Genomic DNA, 23,473 nt, shown 5'->3' on the forward strand with positions numbered 1-23,473 from the left:
GAGATGTGGAGGATATGATGGGACTCCGTATCCTAGCGACATCCCTCCTTCACTGTGGCAACGGTCGGTATAATGGAAAGTCTCTAATCATATACAGTGAACTAAAATTCACACCTCCAATGCCAGGCCACGTGTTTTCTCCCCCGAAAGACACTTTGGACCCTCCAGCAGAAGACTTCTTTCCCTCCTCAGTGCTATTTCTGTGCTCTCTGCATAGATCCGCAGCTACACTTCTCACCCTCTGTTGTCCTTTTATTATTTACGTGTTGTTGTCCTGTGCTCGACTGTGAACACCTGGGTAGCAACTGGGAATCCTAGTATGATGTCTTACTCGAAAATAGGTGTTTTATGGATGGATGGATCAATGGATCGTTGACGAATAGTAATGATATCAAGCTGAAAGCTTGACCCTAAGAGTGAAAGGACTGTGCAGAGACATGTCATATCAGCTTTTCCCCCCTGGCTTCCCTCAATCGCCTTTCCCTTCAAGTGGGGTTGAGAGGAAGGATTCTGAATAGCACTTTCTTAGAAGGCTCCATTTTCCCTTTAAGTCAGGTTAGGAGTAAAATTTCAGAATGACCTTTCTAAATAACCTTCTTTTTAAAATATGACTACATAAAGCATTATGAAGTCATTTAAAAGGATTTTGTTCTCCTTTTCAAAATAAATTCCTAAATGAGATGAGGTCCGACCAGGGAATGTTCCTGGCCAGGGAACATTTTCAATCTGTTTTTCTTTTTGTCTTGTCATCTTATAAATCTCTCTTCAGTGAGACTATGGACTCTGAAAAACAACCTGCTGGTCTGAGATGGATGGATCTGAGACACACTGCACAGGTGCCATGAGCTTCAAACTATATGAATGATACTCGGACTGTATCACTGTGTTTTCCCTATTCCATACTAATTGTTTATGATATCCATTACAGCTAAAAATCTTCTGATTTCCACCCAAACATGAATTTTTTTTTTTTTTTTTTCTAATCTTGGGGGATAACTTTTGAAGTGGTACATAAAATACTCTGGCATAAAAGAACCTGATTTTGACCTGATTTTTAAAATTTATTTAACTGAGGTATTAGAGAGAAAGCTCACACGAGCAGGCTGGAAGGGGGAGAGGGAGAGAGAAACTCAAGCAGATTCTGAGTTCAGCCACAGAGCTTGACTCGGGGCATGATCTCATGACCCTAAGATCATGACTTGAGCTGATGTCGAGTCTGATGCTTAACCGACTGAGCCACCTGGTCATCCCCTGACTTGATTTTGTTTTTCTACCTTTAAGTGACTGAACTATTTTTTAGAATATTTGCAATATCCATGTAGTTAAAAGTGTACCTTTATTTGAGATACACTGTTATTTATAAAATATTCCCCTGCAGCTCACTTCTATATTTGCTGCCAATTGAAAATGAAAAGGCTAAGCGTTTTACTTGCAGTATCATGGACTTTCATTACTATTGCAATTGCCACTGATCAGAACAAATATTTCATTCCTATTTATCAAAGAATTATGTTTCACCCGAAGTTACATAATAGTTAGTTGAAAAATTAGATCCTAAGTCTTCTTCTCTACAGGATATCCTCATATAGGTCATTTGACCTTAAACTATGATTGATGACCTTAAGGATATAATGGAATCTACAACTGAGATTCTTTCCAAATAGAAAAAAATATATATATAACAAAAATGTAGGAATCAGAACTCTATTAGAACCAGTGTTACCCTGTCTTATTTACTATATAATTATTTCAGGCTTCTACTGTTCTCCTTGAGCCCATTCTCCAAAGCCTCTCTCCTTCAAGAATATGCACAGCTTCTGTTCTGCCAGGCTTATGGGCATCTCATTCCCAACACCTCTTATCCTACCGTAGGAAGATCCCATCCTCATAGTCAAGGTAGAGATAGCTGACTGTACTGTGGATCCCATGCCTGTCCCACCCCCGTCTCTAACTCCCTCGGGGACTTCTTTCTGTCATAGTGCAGATCTGACATTTATCTTCAGCCTCACCCTTCCCACCAGCATATTGATGCGTTTATGTCTTTCCAACTTTAAAAAGTCCTCTAGCTACTGCACCACCACTCTGCTTACCTTCACAGTTAAAGTGTTGGAAACAATACTGCCTGTCACTTGACCTACCTCACCTTCCTTTTCTTCCTGAGACACAATGCAGTATGGTTTCTGAGGCCATCCAAAAACAAACAAACAAAAAAGAATGGCTTTACCACCTTGGTAGGTACAATGGATGCTTTTCAATTATTTGCCTGACCATACTTGAATTAGAGAAAATTAGTCACTCAGTTCTTGAAAATCATGCTTGCTTTGGCCTCCATGAACAGTGTTCTCCTCCTTCCCACTTTTCTTATTTCCTATTTCTCTAGCTATTCCTTTTCAGTATCATATGTCCTCCTCTGCTCTGTTATCTACTCCTCAATCTGTTTTTCTTTTTGTCTTGTCATCTTATAAATCTCTCTTCAGTGAGACTATGGACTCTGAAAAACAACCTGAGGGTCTTGAAGGGGCGGGGGGGGGGGGTGGGAGGTTGGGGAACCAGGTGGTGAGTATTAGGGAGGGCACGTGTTGCATGGAGCACTGGGTGTGGTGCAAAAACAATGAATACTGTTACACTGAAAAGAAATAAAAAAAATATATATATTAAAAAAAAATCGCTCTTCAGTGACCTATCTACCTCCACTTTGGTGGTTTCATGAACTAATTGATTCCACAAATATATTTATGACACAGGGTAAGCAGAGGAACTCCAGAGCAGCATCCCTAGTCCTGACCTCTTTTTTGACCTCCAAACCAATATTCCTATCAAAGTCCTCCTATTTGATAATACCATAAAAAGGGCCTATGGGCACCACAAGTTAGTGATCCCTACATTTGTAGATACCGAATAAGGAACCAGTAACTGATTACTGAAGAAATTACTGAATTCCCCCTAACTCTTTTTTTTTTTTCCCTATGGCCGATTCCAGCCATTTTAATGATAGAAAGCACCATCTTGGAGAGAGTGGTTCAGGACTGTAATATTAGTCACTGTTCTGGGTGAAGGCTTGCAAAATAGCCCTGCCCCTAGCTCCAAGTGGTGTTCCTAGACCTTGCTTCCTTGAAATTCTCCAGGGTGTGTTTCTCCAGGTCCCCAGCTCTCTAAACCCTTGGTTTCCCTGACCGTTGACTCCACGAGGCCTTGACCTAGCTGAATGGTGGTGCCCTGAACTCACTTCCTGGCTGTCAAGCACCCACACACACACAGCTTAACCCTTTCATTCCTAATCCATCACTCGTTGACCACGTAGGTCACAAATCTGAGAGTAGAAACAGTTTGTCAGAGTCCCAGTGGTTTCATAGTTAATACGTTTTTGCTAAGGTGTAATTCATTTGATATTTTGACAAACTTTGAAAATTAAAATTTTGTGTATGGTGACTCAAAAACCTGTGTATTAAAAGAGACCAACTAAATTAGCCCTTATTGTTATAAGGCGAGTTATACATGTTTGGTATTTACTTTCAACATTTACGATAACTAAAGTAGAATAATAACTGCTTGCAATTTCCTACAAAACTCTTGTAGACATTGCCTTTGTTAGGTACCTAAGAGTGCTTATTTACAAAGTGCTCCATTGGTAGTCCACTTTGGGGGAATTTTAATGAGTAGATTTGAAAAGTTAATTAAAACATTTTTAAAACATAGTTTATAACGTACCACTTACTGCAATATAGGTTAAAACCTGGCTACTTTAACATTTTAGATGACAAGACTATGAGAAAGAGAAGCTGAATTTCAAGAATTATGAATGTATAGTTAAGCTGCCCTCTGAGAAATCCTTGTAGGTTACAGAAACTCAGTGACAGAGGAGATAAGTTGTTTTTTTTTAAATCCCTATTAAGAACTAGTGACGTTCAAGAATATTCATCACTTTTTAGCTTGTAATCATAATACGGAAAATGGTCTAAATGCCTGACACATGGAGGGAGGGACTTTAGTTTTGAGGGTAAGAGGGGGAAGAAGACCTGTAGCTGTGATCTTCTGTAGGAAGTCAAAGGAAAACAAGGTCTCTTTAGATCAAAGACTAGATGTTTGTCAAAAGCATCTCCATTTGTACAACAGATGTTCCATATAAAATTTTTCTACATATATATTTCAACCCCAACTAGTTATCTGGAATTTAGCCCGAAGTCAGCCAGGACTTAGAGGAAAGTCCGAAACAGTCTCTGTTGAGTGATAAAATAGGCGAATTCAGATGAGACTTAAAAGCAGCAGAAGAACAAGAGAAGTACAGAAGGAGAAAACAGGATGAGTTATGGAAAAGTGAAGAAAAAATAACCAGATGGTGTGGAAGTGGGCAGAATTCACCGTTTTAAGGATAATATATAGCTTGAACTTTCATTGGCTTTGGTGAACTCCTTTCGGCAGTGCAAGGTTTACTTCAGTTTTCAAAAGGTTACTTTCCTATTGCTTCCGGGAATGAGTAGCATGATGTTAAATACCAATCCCACTTAAGCATCCAACTATAGGTAAACCCTGAATTTTATAAGGAACATGATTCAGTGAAAGAATGCATATCATGGGGCAGCTGAGTGGTGCAGTGGGTTAAGTGTCTGACTCTTGGTTTCGGCTCAGATCGTGATCTCGGGTTGGTGTGATGGAGCCCTGCCTCAGGCTCAGTGCTCAGCGGAGAGTCTACTTGGGATTCTCTCTCCTTCTGCCCCTCCCCCCATACTCACTCACATGCTCTCTCTCAAATAAATAAGTCTTCAAAAAATGTGTATCATTGGGAAACCTAAATCTTTAAATACAACTTATTGATAAATAAATCAAGCAGAATATTGGTGAAAATCATTTAAGTTTATTTTTATAAGGGTTCAGAATCTTCACTAACCCCCTTTACTTTGAAGCAGATAGGACACTGAACAACATTCTGTATAGCATCCTGATCTAATAAAGCTGAGAGGACTCGAGTCTTAGCAACTGTATGTCTCAAATGCCTTGGACCTGCGACATAATGTGCATGCATCTGTTTTACACACCTGTACAATGTCAGCACACTTTGAGCACCTGTTTTCGTCTGGCAACTTGAGACTTCAAGGGGAATCTGAGAGCATAGGACAAACACGGAATGGGTGAAGGAAGGGAGAAAAGGAGAAAGAGTTGAGAGGTAAGAATGAGCATGGTTTTGTGTGTGTGTGCGTTGTGTATGGGAATTTTCACACGGAAGGTGTAATATTATTTCCCTGCTGAGATCTCCTCATCCTTCCTTTTCACTTGGTCAACTCTTTAGTGTATTCTCGTCGAGTGATTCTTTGAGGGCTACCCAGATGCTCTGACCTGGCTGGCAGTGGAGAGAAGGGCTGATTTAGAGACTGGCTCCGAGAATGTTCTAACCACATGCCTTACATGGCAGCGTGAGGGATTTAGGTTGTTTTAAGTGGTAAAGATTGCCGCACACCAGGCTGGAGTGTGAATAAGCTTTCAGACCTTCATTTGCCTTTCAGCTGACCTTCTCTCTTTATATTGTTATTAGCGAGAGACTGTTCCTAGCAGAGTTGTTTTTCAGGGCTGGGTATAAGTTAATATATTCCTTGATTTCTTTTTCTGAGCATGATAGAGGTAGTATTGAATAATGCTTCAAAATGCAGCCTCGGGGGGCGCCTGGGTGGCTCAGTGGGTTAAGCCGCTGCCTTCGGCTCAGGTCATGATCTCAGGTCCTGGGATCGAGTCCCGCATCGGGCTCTCTGCTCGGCAGGGAGCCTGCTTCCCTCTCTCTCTCTCTGCCTGCCTCTCTATCTACCTGTGATCTCTCTCTGTCAAATAAATAAATAAAAAAAAATAATAAAAAAATAAAATCTTAAAAAAAAAAAAATGCAGCCTCGGGCCAGATGGCCTGGGTTCAAATGCTGGCCTGGGCATTTTTAGCTGTGCTTGGACAAAAATTAACTCTCTATGCCTCTATTTACTTATGGAACTGGGAATTTTGTGCAAATTCTAGGGGTTTTGTGCAAATGAGCTATTAAGTGCAGAGTGATTGGATCAGTGAGTGATACATAAAGTGTGCTCAGTGAATGCTATTACCACCCTGTTACTATGTTTTCTGTTCTGTCCTATTCACTTTTATGAACGTATTCTTCTTTTTTTTTTTTTAAGATTTTATTTATTTATTTATTTGACAGAGATCACAAGTAGGCAGAGAGGCAGGCAGAGAGAGGGGGAAGCAGGCTCCCTGCTGAGTGGAGAGCCTGATGTAGGACTGCATCCCAGGACCCTGGGATCATGACCTGAGCTGAAGGCAGAGGCTTAACTCACTGAGCCAACCGGGCACCCAAAGAACATATTATTCTTGAGGGCTAGTGGATGCAGTCTGTGGCCATAAGAGTTTCCCCTTTCTAGAAAACATATTTAATAAGCCCTTTCTCTTCATGTTTGGTCGGAGCACCAGGTAACCTGAGAATGGGTACATCATTAACATTTTCATGCTGGTTTCTTTGCTCATAACAATTGGATACAAATCTTTAGGGAAAAAAATTGAGCATTTAATGCGGTCGAAATGTCTCAGGGAAATAAAATATTTGTTGTGTATTCAGCGTCAGAGGAAACTGGCCTGTTTTGAAGCCAGACCCACTTTCTTAAGAAGGCATTAGGTCGCCGGAAAGATGGTGCCACCAGCACACCGCCACCTCCACTGAGAAGCCTCTTTGCTGGCTCACACCTGTGAGCCCATAACCCATACTGCTGGCAGTCTACAGATTTTGGTCTGGGAAAGAGGTTTCTAAAATTTATCTGCTTTGGAATATCTAATACCTTTTTGTTTTTATGACCCATTACTGTGTTCTTTATTTGGCTTAGGATTTATTTTTATTTTTAGTATGTTCTCTACCTATCTTTGTGAGAGTAGTCACAAAATAAAACGGCCCACCTTAGAACAGCATACTATTTCTAGCATGTTTGCTACAATAAAGGAAGGATGAAGAGCTAGAAGCCAAAGTTTGTTTACTGAGGGGTGACCGTGTGCCATCTATCCTACTTAATCTTCATAGAACTTAGGGAACTCTCAGGATCAGAGAAATTGACTGACTTGCCTAAAGTCTTCCTGCTCATAACTAGTCAAGCAAGTTCAGGAGTGCAGAGTACCAAATGATGTTTTCATCTCACCTAGCCCACCACCATCCAACAATGATCAAGTCCTGAGTCCCAGATATTTAGAAGTTACAGATCCAGCCATTTCTCACCACCCCCACTGCTACTATACTAGTCCAAGCCTCCATCATCTCTGGCTTGGATTATTACAAGAGGGTCTGGATTGGTCTCTCTGTTCCACCATTGACCACCTACAGTCTATCCAGATAGCACGTCAGAAGAATTCCACCTCGATCAGAGCAAAAGCCAAAGCCTTTATGCTGGCCTAAGAGATGTGCTAAGTCCCAGACCTCATCTCCTACAACTCTCTCTTTTGAAGTGTTTGTTCTTTTTGTATTCACTCCTGCATGAATATTTTTTATAAATAACATAAATGTGCAGTTATGGGAATAAAGATAAAACATATCAAAGGATGTTATGAAGGCTTGGTTTCTGATACTAGAAGAAGACAGGGAATGGGAAAGATAAATAAATGCAAGCCTACGTGGGGCAGAAGAGGAGAGAGCAACAACATTCCTACACCGTAACAGATAGGAGCAATAAAGATGGTGGAAACGGATTCTGTTAGCCTCAAAATAGAGAGAAACAGAAAGAAGCAAGTTTTTAATTCTTATAGTCTATAATCCTTGAGTCTGGTGTAATAATGCATGACTTTTTATCACTTAATTCAGGTCTATAATCAAATGGCATCTTCAGAGAGGAATTCTCTCAGCATTGTATCAAAAACAGAGCAGCCTGCCATCACTTTCTTTCTTTTTTTTTTCTTTAGAGGAGAAAAAGTGGGGGAAGGGCCAACTGCCATCACTTTCAAATACCTTGCCCACTTTATTTTTCACAGCCCTTTTTCTCGAAGTTGCATTAACTTTTTTACTTGCTCACTTTGTCTCATCACCAGCTCCATGAGACCAGGGAACTGTTAGTCTTACTCCTAAGGGATCCCTACTGCCTAGAAGAGTCCCTAGTACATCAAAGTGATTAATAACTATTTGTTGAATAAACAAATGGGTTAAAAGGAAGTGAGACGGACAGTTGAGGCAGCAAGTGCTGACTTTCACTTAGGTTAAGGAAGCTGCTCAAACTCAAAGATTTGCTTGATGGCAGAATGAAGACTGAAATCCACACCTCAGTTCATGGTACACCGATCTTCATACTATAACAAGTGACCTCTCTTTCGAATAATTTAGTCTATCTTGAGAACCATGTACAAAAAAGAGTTCCAAAAGTCTCTTTTTGAGTAAAAATGTTACTCTTATTTTTAGTATTTAAATCTGAGGGCCCATACTTCAATATTGCACAACTACTTAGAGTATCTTAGAAGAGCAGAATGGAAAATCTGTGGCTTTTCCCCAAAAGTGTTTTCCTAAGAAAACATTAATGTGGACGGAGTATATAATGAAAAGCGAATATGGGAGATGATAGATGGATGAATGAATCAAAGGACCTTATTATTTTCTTGGTCTGAGCTTTCTCTAGAGATTGGAAACTCGTTTGGCCACCACCACCATCGTCTTATTTATCGAACACTTGTTCAGCACTGAGCCTTGTCCTAGATGCCTGACAAACATTTTCATCTTTAATCCTCAGAATCTTGCAGTCTCATTTTATGGGTACAGAAGCTAAGGCTCAGAGAGTACATGTCACAGCTAGGAGGTGACAGAAGTATTCACATGAAATTCTCTAACTGCAAAGCCTTGATGCATCCCACTGTTTCCTAAGACAGAAATCATCTCCGATGTCATTCAGAGCACCTCAGTGCTAGCTACGCTACAGATGCTCAAAATATCCAGAATAGAACTTCAAGTTGGAAAGAACTTTCAAGATCAATTTACCCAGGAAGGAATCTGACTAACCTTTTGGAATAACACTTTAAGGAACCTCTTATTTCTTTAGAAGCAAATGTGGACAGAGAACCGAGGCCCTCGTTGCCAGTGGTTTTTTCACTACATCACAGCCCTTTTGGGTTGGTTATTAGGAATATGATGCTTCTAAAGCTGTTAAAGTATCTACATAATTATATACATAGGATTGTATCTCAAATGTGCAAATTATCGTTATTTAGTAGCATTCCAATTCAAATTCTTACGTCTTCCACACAGGTAAACAAGAAAGTTAAAGCTTGGTCTGAATCAGAAAAAAGATAAACAACAACTTTTTTTTTTTTTAAATCATACCCCTATCTCATAAATCGACCCTACAATTTGTATAAAGGGTCAGATGCTGCGGAGGCACCTGCTTATGTGTGTATATTATACATAAGCTCACACCTATAACCTGGCAAAACTCCCTCTGTGATGTAAGGATTAGGGAAGCCCAAATGGTGAAGAAACCCACTTAAATCCTCAGGCAACAGTAACGTTACCGGAGAATTGCAGTGACATTCCTAAGTTCATATTTGCTTTCCCCAAACCATCAACCCGCAGACTCTAAAAAACGCTGGCCCCAACCAGGAGATTATACACCAGGTAGGGATGCGAAATGCAGTTCACACAAAGCAATTACGGTAAAAGCTGTGAGTTTTACTACTGCTTGGGGAATACTTTACACATTTACTTTTCCTCTATGAAAGGAACTTGTGCTAAGAAACCACTGCCTTCTCTATGCAAATGAAAAAAGGGGAATACCTGAAGAAAGGGTGAAAAATGCGGGTTAATTTCTACGTGAGCCTGGTCAAATAATTTTAAGAGTCAAACACGGCGGGGAGGGGGGTGGCGGAAGTGAAGTAAAAAGCCTTCTCATTTCTGAACTGGCTCTCCTTCCTTTGCATTTTCCTCCCAGGGTATAATCTGATTCAGAGCAGGAACATACAGTACAGTTAACATTCAACTTTAATTGCAACGAGGTGACAACATACTGGGTAATGAGTTGTTTATGAGTTGTAGATGTGTTTACAATGAGTTGACAATGTGTTGGATAAAGTGTTCTTCTAAAGTTGTAGATCTATTTACAGTGAGCGGTGGGGGATGTTCATTAGTTGTCGATTTGTTTGTTTACATTGTTTTCGATTTGCAATTGCTATGAAACAAATTGCGCATTGATGAAGGATGATTGTTTGTGTGCCTTAATGATTTACTGCAGTAGCTTGTCTGAAAAAGTACTTAACTCTGCCTCATCTGTCAGTTTCCACTGCAAAAGCTCCTCGTCACAATAGTTTTATTAGCACAGCATGGACCATTTGTAAGAACATTATGCAACTAAGAAATCTCAGGACTTTGCTATTCAGACCATTGTATTTGGGCCAGCAGACCTGAACCGAATTCTTTCTGCTCAGTACACATTTATATCTTTTTAAGTTAGAACGTGATTGATAGTTGGTTTTCAAACTCCTAGCTACAGAAAAGAATTCTACAGATCCTTTGTAATGCCAGGGACTGCTCAGTTTCAACCTTAACTTTGAACCACTAAATTCTGCAAAAAGGCTTTAAAAACAGAATCAGACTAATTTGAGGGTTATAATACAATTTTATGAAATATATTTTAACATACTCTAAGAGAAGAACAGTGTGGGTCCTCTATTTAAAAACTCACAGTAAGCCAGTGTGATTTGCATCCGTATGTATTACTTCTATATCTTATGTACTGAAAAGCTTTTATTGATGGAAGGGAAAAAATGAGAAAAGAAACGTACCCCACCCACATCTTCACCGTCTCAAAATTCATTCACTCTGTCCCTTTCTACATGTACAAGACCCATATGTATTCACATAAGGAAGCTGATATACACTGTGCTTCATTTGTATTCCATTCAGACATTATGATAAATAAAACCATCTTGTAATAATTTGAAAGGAAAAATTATGAGCCAGAATTCATGGGCCAAGCCAAACTAAAGAACCTGTAGTCTTCAAACCATCAAGAATGAAGTATTGTGGTTAATACCTGGCATCTAAGAAAGAAAGAAAGAAAGAAAGAAAGAGAGAGAGAAAGAAAATTAGAAGGGAGAAAAGAAACCATTAAAAGCAAGAATAATATGAGTTCAGTGAATGGTAAATAACATTTAAATTTTCAAGGCATATAACATACTATCTTATTTAATCTACAGATGGGCAAAAAGTAGATTTTTATCCCAATTTTAAATATAAAGTGACTGAGACCAGAAGCCTACATTTTTATGCAAAACCTGTGATTATAAATACTGGCTTTACTTTTCTTAAAGACATGGAGCAACTTCCCCTTATGGAAAGTCCCCATTTTATACAGAAATCATGAGACAGAACCTGATGACTTCTTGAAGTCTGACATCTACAAAGGACAGAGATAACCCAAACGTTCTGATTCAAATCTGGTGGTGTTATTGTCAGTTCCAGTTCTGTTTTGTTTTTATTATGCTGGAAGTAAAAATCCCAAAACACGAGCCAACACTTTTCCTTGTTTAATTCATAGATAGAAATCTAGTGATTTTTTTTTTTTTTTCCTCCTCCTGGTATGCTATTTGCTATAATACATGTCCATCCATTTGGAATTTCTAACTTAGGGGAAAAATGGGAAATTTGATGAAATTCCACAAAACTGGTGTTCTCCTAAGCTCTTACCCTCACTGTTTAGAAGCACCCTGAACAGTAAGACCTATTAAGTCTCACTTCCATGCTTGTCCCCGAGGAACATATATTTGCCTCTAAACCAGAAGTCACCTTCATAGGCATGATTTCCCATGCTTTCATAAGAAAAAGGAAGACCTTTTAGTTGCCAAAAACACGTCAGCTAATAGACAGGCGAAACAATTATTTCTAAAGATAAAACCCCAAAGGTCCGAAATGCTAAATTGGGCTTGCAGAGACCACGTAAGGGCTCTCCTTGACTAGCACCGGGAGTGCCGAAGAAAACAGTGCTCGCATTTTCCTCTTCCAGTGTGCCATTTACCACTGCGAGCTTCCAAAAAAATAAATTCTCCATGCTTTCCAACATGCTGACCCTAAAACAAATCTGTCATTGGAATCTAAAGAAAAGGCACTGGACGAAATGCTGAGCTGTCGCTGCTCCCGGGGAGTCACGTTCGCATATTCATGTTGGAAAGGATTTCATCTTGGAGGCTTCTGTTCATCTAACCAGATACTTTGCAAGTAAAAATGCATGAAATTTAAACCAGCTTTTCACATGGCCATTTTTTATGGCAGACCATTTCAGCAGTGTAACAGGGGTAGACACCTATAAATGTATAATGTGATGGATTCGATTGTAATGCAGCCTGGACACATACGGAGGTGGTGTTTGCCCTTCAGTGCAAATCCATTTTTATGTCAAAAGGAATCCATTGAAATTAATAGGGCATTATCCAAGCAATAAGTAACGTTGTGTATACAATGCAAAAATTTCTAGCAGGAAGACAAATTTTCTCTAAATAATGTTTAAAATAACCATGCTAAGAGATAGTAAGCGCATTAAGAAAATGGTGAAGCTCGGAATACCATTTAGAAAGAAAACAGGTGGAGAGAGGACTGTGATCTTTAACCTTTAGTGGAATAATACCTATGAGCAAGAGAAATGCATTATTTTCTAAACCCACGTTTATGTTGGACACAGGCTCACAGGTTTATGATTATTAGTAAATGCCCCAATGTCACTGCCCAAATTTTGACTCTATAATGCAGTTGACTTGGCTGACCAAGCAGCTATTTTATTCTTTCATATATGGATTAATTTAAGGAATATCTTTGGCATTCCTATCATGTGCCACAAAAGCAAGTTCAACAGGGAATAGAGAAATCAATGCAGCAGGTATGGTCTTTACTTGATTGTGTTAAAGGGTGATCCTGTCTGTTGTTCAACCTGATTTGTAAACTTTTCATGGAAGCATTATTTTTAATTTTGAATTATTCTTTGAATCCCTAGACTATTTTTATATTTCATATATATAAATATATATATGTGTGTATATATATATACATATATATAAATATATATGTGTGTATACATATACATATATATGTACATATATATGTATATGTATGTATATATATATGTATATACATATACACACACACACACACACACACACACACACACACACACACACCTTGTGCCCAGTGTTTCTTAAAACATGACCTGCTCCCCTACTTTTGTTCTTACTTATCATTTTATCCAGTTTTTTACTGTAGGGTATGCTTGATTACCCCTACCCCCCATCCCCAAGAGGCATTTTCTGACCATAAGGAAGACAGTACACCCAGCCCTTAGCTGGTATTCTATACATACGAATGTTTCCACCCCATCCTCAGTATAAACTACTGGCTTATTAATTCCTGTTGTGCTTTACAGAATTTAATGAAGAGCTTTAAAAGGGAGTTGGGAACCAGAGTTATATTCACATACAATCAATAGTCCTTTACTTTTGCTGTCAGTACCAAGTCACTGATAGCCAATCTGGAATGACCAGATCCAGGCATCCGTTGATTAGGACAACTTGGTAAATGGTATCTTTCTAGTGGTCAGGTTCTCAAGAAAAGGAGGGCTACAGACAAACATTTGAGAATGGGAAAGGCCAGGGGCTGTAGCTAAGTGGTGAGTCTAGTTTTTTGTGGCATCAGTTAGGGGTACGCAAGAAGCACAATAACTATCAGGAAATCCAAAGCAAATGAGGAAAAGCACCAAATATAAATGTGCACAAACAAGCCACTTGATATAAGACCATGAACCTGAAGAGTCAGAGAAAAGATCAGTTCTCTCAAGGCAGGTTGATAAGACATCCAGTGTCTCAGAGTTGGTAGAACATGGGGAGGGAGAGACAGCAGGGAGTGTGACCCCCCCTCCCAACAGCAGATTCTAAGCAGCAGGACACTCATTATAGCTGAAGCCCAGAGAACACTTTTTCCTTTTAAAGAAATTATACAGGCTGATGACTATGATCTGAGGATAGACGTCTACACCTCATTGCCTTTCTCAAACCTGAATGAGGGTTCTTCCTTAGGGTCTGTGAGGTGACCACCAGCTGGGCCTTACTGGCCGTTTGAGCCTTGACCTCTTCATTGACCTCCAGGGCAGGCACACAGAAATGAGGAGACTTGATATAAACATGTCCCTGCCTCGTTAACCTCCTGCAATTTGCACACGTTACAATGTATTTCCAGCTCTTTTGTTGTGGGGAAATTGCTTTTTGGAAGCTTTAAGCTACAAAAGTTGTTGAACCAAATGTCAGATATTTATTTGGAATCAATAAAACTGATTACGTACCGGGGAAAGGGGTGAAATAAGTACAACCTTCTTTGAAAAGGGAGTTATGCCACCTCACTTCTGTGATTGTGGCCGACGGACTGAACAAGGGGACCGCTAGCCCATTCAACCAGTCCACGCTCACACAGGGCCGTGGATTTGCGCCAGCGCTCAGACCTTTCTAACTAGACTGTAAAAGAAGTCTGTGGCACTTCATACGTTACCTGGGACAACTGAAAAGATTATTATTATTTTTTTTTTTAAGATTTCATTTATCTACTTGACAGAGAGAGAGATCACAAGTAGGCAGAGAGGCAGGCAGAAGAGAGGAGGAAGCAGGCTCCCCGCAGAGCAGAGAGCCCGACGCGGGGCTCGATCCCAGGACCCTGAGATCATGACCCGAGCCGAAGGCAGCGGCTTAATCCACTGAGCCACCCAGGCGCCCCCTGAAAAGATTATTATCCACTCATAGCAAGACGATGATGTTCTCCCCATCTTCCAAATGTTCACGAGCAGCACACAGTGTGCAAGGGCAGACCCTTGGCATCCAGCTAAACAAAAAAGTTGAGGATGGGTCATTTTGGAAGAAAGCAACTTGTTTTATTTTTGTTTTGTCTTAAAACGATGTGAGGAATAGAAGTGATTTTCCTGCTGGATGAGAATGTAGAAAGGTTACTGGGTATGGAGAAAGAGAGGCAGGACCTAGCTCTAAGTTCCCTAGTGGTCAGACTGCCTCTCTACAGCAGAGCTACAGTTTCCAAAGGTGTGCTTAGAGAACTACCCGGAGATTTTCTAAAAATGAGGCATCCTAAACTCCACCTGCGGTGATCCTGATTTAGTTGATCTGGATTTTGATGCAACTATCTGCAATTTTGATAAAATACTTCATGTGTTGCTTTAAGGTAGATGGTTTATGGATCATATTACAAGAAACAGTAATCGAGGGTCTTGGTGGAGTTGACCCTGATTTCCACCCATAAACAATGCAGTACACACTCCTCAGAGTAGTTTGCAGAAGTTTCTGAAAATCTCACTAATGGGCATTGGTATAGAAATATCTCTAGGTCTTTTAGGAAAGGACCCACTAGTAACCACCTAGATCTTCCCAAGTAATTCAACTGTTAAATTTCATATTGGAAAAAAAAAATTCATACTGAAAAGTACAGAGTAAGGCTTCAAGTGATAGCAGATCTTCAGATAGAGAGAAAAAGACATGTCATCTCCCCTTAGAACAATGGAAACCTTAACCAGCAGAATAAACAGGCCAACTAGATGATCAGAGATTTCATTGTGAAAAGAGAAGAGCTATCTAGCAGTAGACCAGACTATTTATTTGAATTTTTCTATACCCTTTAAATATCAGCTTTTTCGATGTTACTTTTCAGAGACTGTGACCTTTTAAGAAGTGAAAAAGCACCAAAATGCTATACAGTATATTGAAGCAGTTTATCAAAATGTCACCCAACAGTTGATGCCAATTGCTAACAAGATATTGTGTTTCCTTATTTAATTGGCCAGCTTGCCTAATTATGGCTGTTTTGGGATATCTATCGATGAGCTCTTCCTGAAGAAAAAGCATCATTTGAGGCAATTTCATATAAATATATGAAGAGAGAATATAAAGTAAGGGAACACCCCCAATGAGAATTATGACTGGGTAATAAAATTTACCTGTTTGCCCGGATCCCTAATTTATAGAAACACCTCCATAACACAGCCAACACAAATCTGGATAATTGCCAATTACCTATGCTGCTGTACCTTCCAAAAGTTATCTTGGCATACAGCTCAACAGAAAAATAGGAAGTGCCTTGGAAATTACTCACAAAATGTGAATACCACATGTCAGAATTGGTGAGCTTTGGAAGAACTATAAAGAGTTTTCATTATTTAGGTCTATGAAAGCAGAGGAAACAGAAATATATCTAATAATGCAAGGCAACGGAACCAGGAAATTTATAAGAAGGCTTAATCTGTGGATTTTACTTTAAATATTGGGCCATGGTCAAACTGAGACATTATAAAACATTATCTCTGTCTGTAGCTGTGATCACTAAGAGGTCAGAAAGAATGGGATGTCAAACTTCACAAGGTTTTTAGACAAAGGACTTGTAGAGAGTCCTTTCCCTTAAGCTTTCTTTTTTCCTCTCTTATGTGGACATGAAAGACAAAACCTTAGCACATTCCACAATCAATGGAGAAGCTGTCCGGTGCCACTTATCTTAAATACTGTATTATGTTATTTATGACCCCTTGGCTGAGGCTGTAGATAATTAAGTGGGAGTAAGTTAGTCCATGCTCTGTAGGAATGCTAATAAAAAATTCCAAATCTCAGTGGATTAAACAGAATGATACCCAAACTCACTGCTCCAGATACTATCACCAAAGTGTTACTCAGAAAATATACGAGGTTTAGAAAGTGATCTTGGGTTCTGTCTATAGTGTTCACTAGGTTTGGAGAACTTTCTGGGGATGAAGTCTGGACATGTCTGGTTTGCACAGGTTTCAGAGATTCTCAGCAGACTTATACCAGGGCTTGTTTAAACCTGACAGGAACAGTATCTGCAGGGAAATTGAATCTTGAAGACTTTAGGACATATCTACCCAAAGGTTACAAACCTCTTGATGAAGGTCACTCTCGAATATCAGGCTATTCCACGCAGTAAAATAGAAGATTTTGGTGTGTGCTGCAAACAATATTATGCCTTAGAAGTCTTACATTTCAAATCCTCTTTGGATCATCAGTTGCTTGATCTTCTGTGGAATAAATACTGGGTGAATACGCTGAGTTCCTCCAGCTTGCTTACTGATGCAGACTTTGCCACCAGTCAGGCCTTGGATTTGTTTGAAAATATGGAGCAGTGGGAGCCCTAATGGGATGAGAAAGTTTTACCTTGGGTTTAGAAACACATGGCAAAAACCAGAGGACAAACTTGCTAAGGCTACTTGAGACTGCCATAAAACTATCATAAAAGCTACCCATGGATTGGTGTCTCAGAATAAATTCTTTTGTCAAATTAACATCTCTTAATCAGTAGTACTTCTTCTACCTGAAAGTCACTAGGAGAGAACTACTCAAGGAACACTGTAGAACCAGTTCCCCCAAATCAGATTTGATATAGGACAAGGGCGCTCTGAAGTCTCTCGAATATTAACATTTTGTAAGAAAACTCTTTAAAGTAACACACACATACTCTCACACACACCTCAAAACCTTGGGTACTGTTCAACTGCAGGAGCTGAGATCCGTATGTCCTGTTAAGCTAAAGCAACCACAGTGACACAGTTAATTTCACGCCTGCAACATTTATAGTGCTGACCCCCAGAGAAAATTAAATGGGGTAAACAGAAAGTTAAAATCCTTTAAGCTGCTAAATTAACCATAACAAAACCAGCACCTGCTTGGGCACCTATGGGGAGAGGGTGGAGGGAGACAACTTGGGTTTGCAACTTCTTCTCTTATCTGGAAGGCATGACAGACTCTGAAGAACTCACACTGCCGCTTTTGTCAAAAATACCTGAAAACGTCAACTGCTACTTTGGAGATCAGCATTTTATTGAACCTATAATTCTTTTCTTTCTATTTCCCTCCATGAGCATAATTGCATTTAGGTTGCCGTAAGAGAGAGAAATACTATTTATTCATTCATTCGTATATAAAACCATTTATAAAACTTGGAGAATGTTATAAATACTGTTAAAATGAGATGATCATTTACATAATTTTGATTCTAAAAACAGTGAATTTATTCAACCTAGTTCTTTGAATGTAGCCTGTGTGCAAAATGGCAGTGCTATCTAACAAAAATATGTAGTAGGATTCTGTACAGTGTTGCTTCTTTCCTGAGAACATTGAGAAGGGACAGTGGCTCATGTAATAGTTTTCAAATATCCAAATTAACCATGAGAGCAGCTTCAGGATCAGCTATTAGAAAATATAGGATGGAAAAAAGGAGAAAGTATAATAAAATGAAGAATAACAAGACAGTTAACCTGGCTTACCCACTAGAATTCCAACCTCCCACAGACTCAGGGAGTGTGAATGAAATGGATTCCATAGGATAGATGTGAGATGGTGTTACGGCCTGAACCATGTCCCCTAAAAATTCCTTTGTCGATGTCCTAACCCCCAAAGTTACTGGATCTGGAGATAAGATCTTTATGGAGGTAATTAAAGTTAAATGATATCATAAGGGTGGGACCCTAATCCTGTAGGAGTGGTGGCCTTATGACAAGAGAGACGTGACAGATGCACATACACAGAGAAAAAAGACCATGTGAGGACACAGAGAAGACCACTTATAAGCCAAGAAGATACGCATCAGGAGACATAAAAACTCACCATATCTTGCTCTTAGACTTCAGCCTCTAGAATCCAAAAAACAAATAAACAAACAGACAAACAAAAATAAAAACCCAAAAACAAAACCCAGATTTCTTCTATGTAAGCCACCCAGTCTGTGGCATTTTGTACTGGCAGCCCAAGCTACTAAGGTAAAGTCCGTGGATGACCTTGTGTATTCTACCTTCATCCTGTACTGCTACCTCATTGTCATGTTCCCAAGGTGCATTTGGTGTTCCTTTTTGTGGACCTCTGATAAGAGCTGATACTCCTGTCTTGTCTCCTGTTGCTCACACTGTTTGCATTTCAAACATCTATGTAGCTGCCATGCTGGCCTGGGCTATTCTTCAGTAGTCAGCAGAGTATGGAAAAATGCCTCCAACTTGCGAGCTATATTTTGACACTAGAGCCCAGTGGGGCTTTCTGGAACTCTCTGTTCTTTGAGACACTCTAAACAAACTGACAGTACCACACACTTTATTGTTTGCCTTATTTTTATAATAACCCAACTCGCCCCAGAGATCTGCCCCTTAAATTTGAATGAAACTGGAATTTTATTCTTCCAACTTAAGATACATCTCAGCCAACCAAACAAAATGTAACTCCAAAGCCTTGAAAATATTGCAAGTTTTTTTGAGATATACTTGGTATGTAAAATATTAGTCTCAGGTGTACAACAAAATGATTCAATATTTGTGATGAGTGCTGGTTAACATCCGTCACCACACAGAATTACAACTTTTTTCTTGCATTGAGAACTTTTTGGGTCAGCTCTCTTAGCAAGTTTCAAATATATAATACAGTATTACTAACTATAATCCCATACTGTACATTAAATCCCCGTAATTTATTTTACAAGTGGAAGTTTGTCCCCATTGATCCCCTTCATCCATTTTTACCCACCCCCAGATTCTTTAGATTCAACATGTAAGAGCATACAAAATGTGTCTTTCTCTGACTTATTTCACTTAGTGTAATGTGCACAGGATCCATCCATGTTGTCACAAATGGCAAACTTCATATTCTTTTATGGCTGAATAGTATTCCATTGTGTGTGTGTGTGATGTGTATGTATATGTATATATTATGTGTGTATAAATATACATATATCATATATATATATACACATAGATGATATATATATAAATATATATAAATCTTTATCCTTTCATTCATTGATAGACACTGAGATTATTTCCATACCTGGCTATAGTAAATAATGAAGTAATGAACATGGGGGTTCTCTATCTTTTGAGTTAGTTCTTTTGTTCTTTCAGATAAATACCCAGAAGTGGAATTTCTGGATCATATGGTGGTTCTTTTTTATTTTTTATTTATTTATTTTAAAAATATTTTATTTATTTATTTGACACAGAGAGAGGTCACAAGTAGGCAGAGAGGCAGGCAGAGAGAGAGGGAGAAACAGGCTCCCCACTGAGCAGAGAGCCCGACGCGGGGCTCGATCCCAGGACCCTGAGATCATGACCTGAGCTGAAGGCAGCGGCTTAATCCACTGAGCCACCCAGGCGCCCCTCTTTTTTATTTTTTTGAGAAATTTCCATGTTGTTTTCCATAGTGGCTGAGCCAGTTTACATTCCCACCAACAGTACTCTTCAGCCACATCCTAACCAACATGTCTTATTTCTTGTCTTTTTGATTATAGCCATTCCAAGAGCTGTAAGTTGATGTCTCATTGGGTTTCAGTTTACATTTCCATAATTAATGGTGTTCACCATCTTTTAATTTACCTATTGTCCATCTGTATGTTTTCTTTGGAAAAATGATTATTCAGATTCTCTATCCATACTTTAATAGGATTTTTTGCTATTGTTTTGTGTGAGCTCGTTATATGTTATGAATCTTAATATCAGATATCATTTACAAACATTGTGTCACATTTATTGGGTTATCTTTTCATTTTGTTGATTTCCTTTGCTGTGCAGAGCCTGTCTACTTTGATTTTAATCTCATTTATTTATTTTTGCCCTTGTTGCCTTTGTTTTTGGTGTCAAATCCAAAGAATTATTAAGATTGATGTTAAAGAGCTTATCACCAATGTGTCTTCTAGAAAATGTATGATTTCAGGTCATACATTCAAGTTTTTCATGCATTTTAATTTAATTTTTATAAGATAGTGGTCAAGTTTCATTCTTTTGCATGTGGCTGTCCAGTTATCCCAACACTGTTTATTAAAGAGACTGTCCTTTAACCATTGTATATTTTTGGCTTCTTTCTTGTAAATTATTTGAAAAAAATATATATGCACATATATATATGCGTATGCATGGTTATGTGTGTATATATATGTACATATATATATTTAAATGGATTTATTTCTAGGCTTTCTGTTCCATTGATTTGTATGTTTATTTTTATGATAATACCATACTGCTTTGATTACTATAGCTTTATAATATAGTTTGAAATTAGAGGACTGTGATGCCTCCAGCTTTGTCCTTTCTCAAGACTGCTTTGGCTATTTAGGGTCTTTTGTGGATCCAATTTTTAGAGTTATTTGTTTTATTTCTGTGAAATAGGGATTTGATCAGGATTGCATTGCATCTGTAGAATGAATATTTTAACAATATTCTTCCAATCCATGAGCACAGAAAATTTTTTCATTTATTTATGTCTTCTTCAATGTATTTCACCAGTGTCTTATAGTTTTCAGCGTACAGGTTTTTCATCTCGTTGATTATATTTATTTGGGTATTTTATTCTTTTTGATGCAATTGTAAATGGGATGAATTTCTTTTCTCTTACTGATAATTCATTATTAGTATGTAGAAATGCAATATATTTTTGTGTACTGATATTCTGAAATTTCACTGAACTTGTTTATTCTAACAGTTTTTAGGTTGACCCTTTATTAAAGGTTTTCCATAAATGATAATATGTCATTTCCAAATAGTGAGTTTTATTTCTTCCTTTCCTATTTGGATGCCTTTTTTTTTTTTTTTTCCTTTTTCTTGCCTATTTGTTCTGGCTAGGACTTCTAATACTATGTCGAATAAAAGTGGGGAGTGAAAATCCTTGGTCGTTTCTGATTTTAGAGTAAAAGCTTTGATCTCTTCACCTTTGAGTATGATGTTAGCTGTGAGTTTGTCATATATGGCCTTTATTATGTTGAGGAATCTTCCTTCTATTCCCACTTTGTTGAGAGTGTTTATCATAAATGAATGTTGTTGAATTTTGTCAAATACATTTTCTACAGCTATCTAGATAATCACTTGATTTTTATCATTCATTTTGTTAAAAAGATGTATTATTACACCGATTTGCAGATATTGAACAATCCCTGCTTGCTAAAATAAATTGTACTTGATCATGGTGTGCGATCCTTTTAATATTTTGCTAAATTCAGGTTGCTAATATTTTGTTGAGAATTCTTGCCTCTATGTTCATCAAGGATGTTGGCCTATAATTTTCTTGTGGTGTCCTCACCTGGTTTTGGTATCAGGGTAATGCTGCCCTTATAAAATGAGTTTGAAAATGTTCCCTCTTCTACCTTTTGGAAAAGCTTAAAAAAATACTGGTATTCTTTTTTTTTTAAATTTTATTTATTTGACAGAGATCACAAGTAGGCAGAGAGGCAAGCAGAGAGAGAGAGAGAGGAGGAAGCAGGCTCCCTGCCAAGCAGAGAGCCCGATGTGGGACTCGATTCCAGGACCCTGAGATCATGACCTGAGCTGAAGGCAGAGGCTCAATCCACTGAGCCACCCAGGTGCCCCAAAATACTGGTATTCTTAATGGTATTCTTAAATGTTTGGTAAAAGTCACCAGTGAAACCATCTGGTCCCTGATTTTATTGGGAAATTTTTGTTTTGTTTTGTTTTGTTTAATGGCTGATTTAGTTTCCTTACTAGTAGTCAGTTTGTGCCAACTTTCTATTTCTTCATGATTCAGTCTTGCTAGTTGTATATTTCAAGGAATTTTCCATGACTTTGAGGTTGTCTAATTTCTTGATATATAGTCATTCATATCAGTCTTAGAATCCCACCCCCTTTTTTCCTGCTATACTGCTATTAGAAAGACCTGCTTATAAGATTGGCTGATATATATGTTACCTTGGGTATCAGGAAGGCTCCCACCATCCTGATAAAAAATAGCTCACTATGTCTAAACTGTTCATACAAACAATAAGGTTCATACTAAATAACTGCTGTCTTTTGGGAACCTTGAAAATTGTGACAGGCTGAGGATGCCTATGTGACTAGCCACCAGTAAAACCCTAACCACTAAAAGCCTAAAACACTAACCACCAGTAAAACAGTAAAACTGAGTCTCTAATGAGCTTCTCACAACTTGTTGCTGGAGTAATTAAGGGCACGCTGTTCAATTCTAGTCAGAGAGGACTCAGTAAACCTTGTGCCTTATTTCATCTGGATTTTCCCAATGTCCCCCACCCTCCTCTACCCTAAGTTTGCTTTGTCTATCTTTACCATTAAAAAAAAAAAATCATTACCATGAGTACAACTCACATACTGCATTCTGCTAGACAGTCATCAAACCTGGGAGTGGTCTTGGGGATGCTGATACACTCTCATAGCCTTTTTCTCATTTCCCTACTGAAATTCTAGCTGTGCTCTTCAACTTCATCATACAAATTAATTGACAAAATGACATTAGAAAAACTGGGGTAGGAAGCCTCAAACTTTCCTTGCAACAAAAGCAGTGATTTACTCTCTGGAATCTAATCAAAACCTTACCATAACCAAGGGAATGCTCAGTGAAGAACAAATACATTTCAATATGAGAGCTCTGTGCTGTTTAACTTAACTGCTACCGTTACCAACTCTGTAGCAGAATGTATAACAATGATATCCAACTATATGGTGTCTATAACAGACC

This window comes from Meles meles, chromosome 6, assembly GCF_922984935.1.
Source record: "Meles meles chromosome 6, mMelMel3.1 paternal haplotype, whole genome shotgun sequence".
In the NCBI taxonomy this organism is placed as follows: domain Eukaryota; kingdom Metazoa; phylum Chordata; class Mammalia; order Carnivora; family Mustelidae; genus Meles; species Meles meles.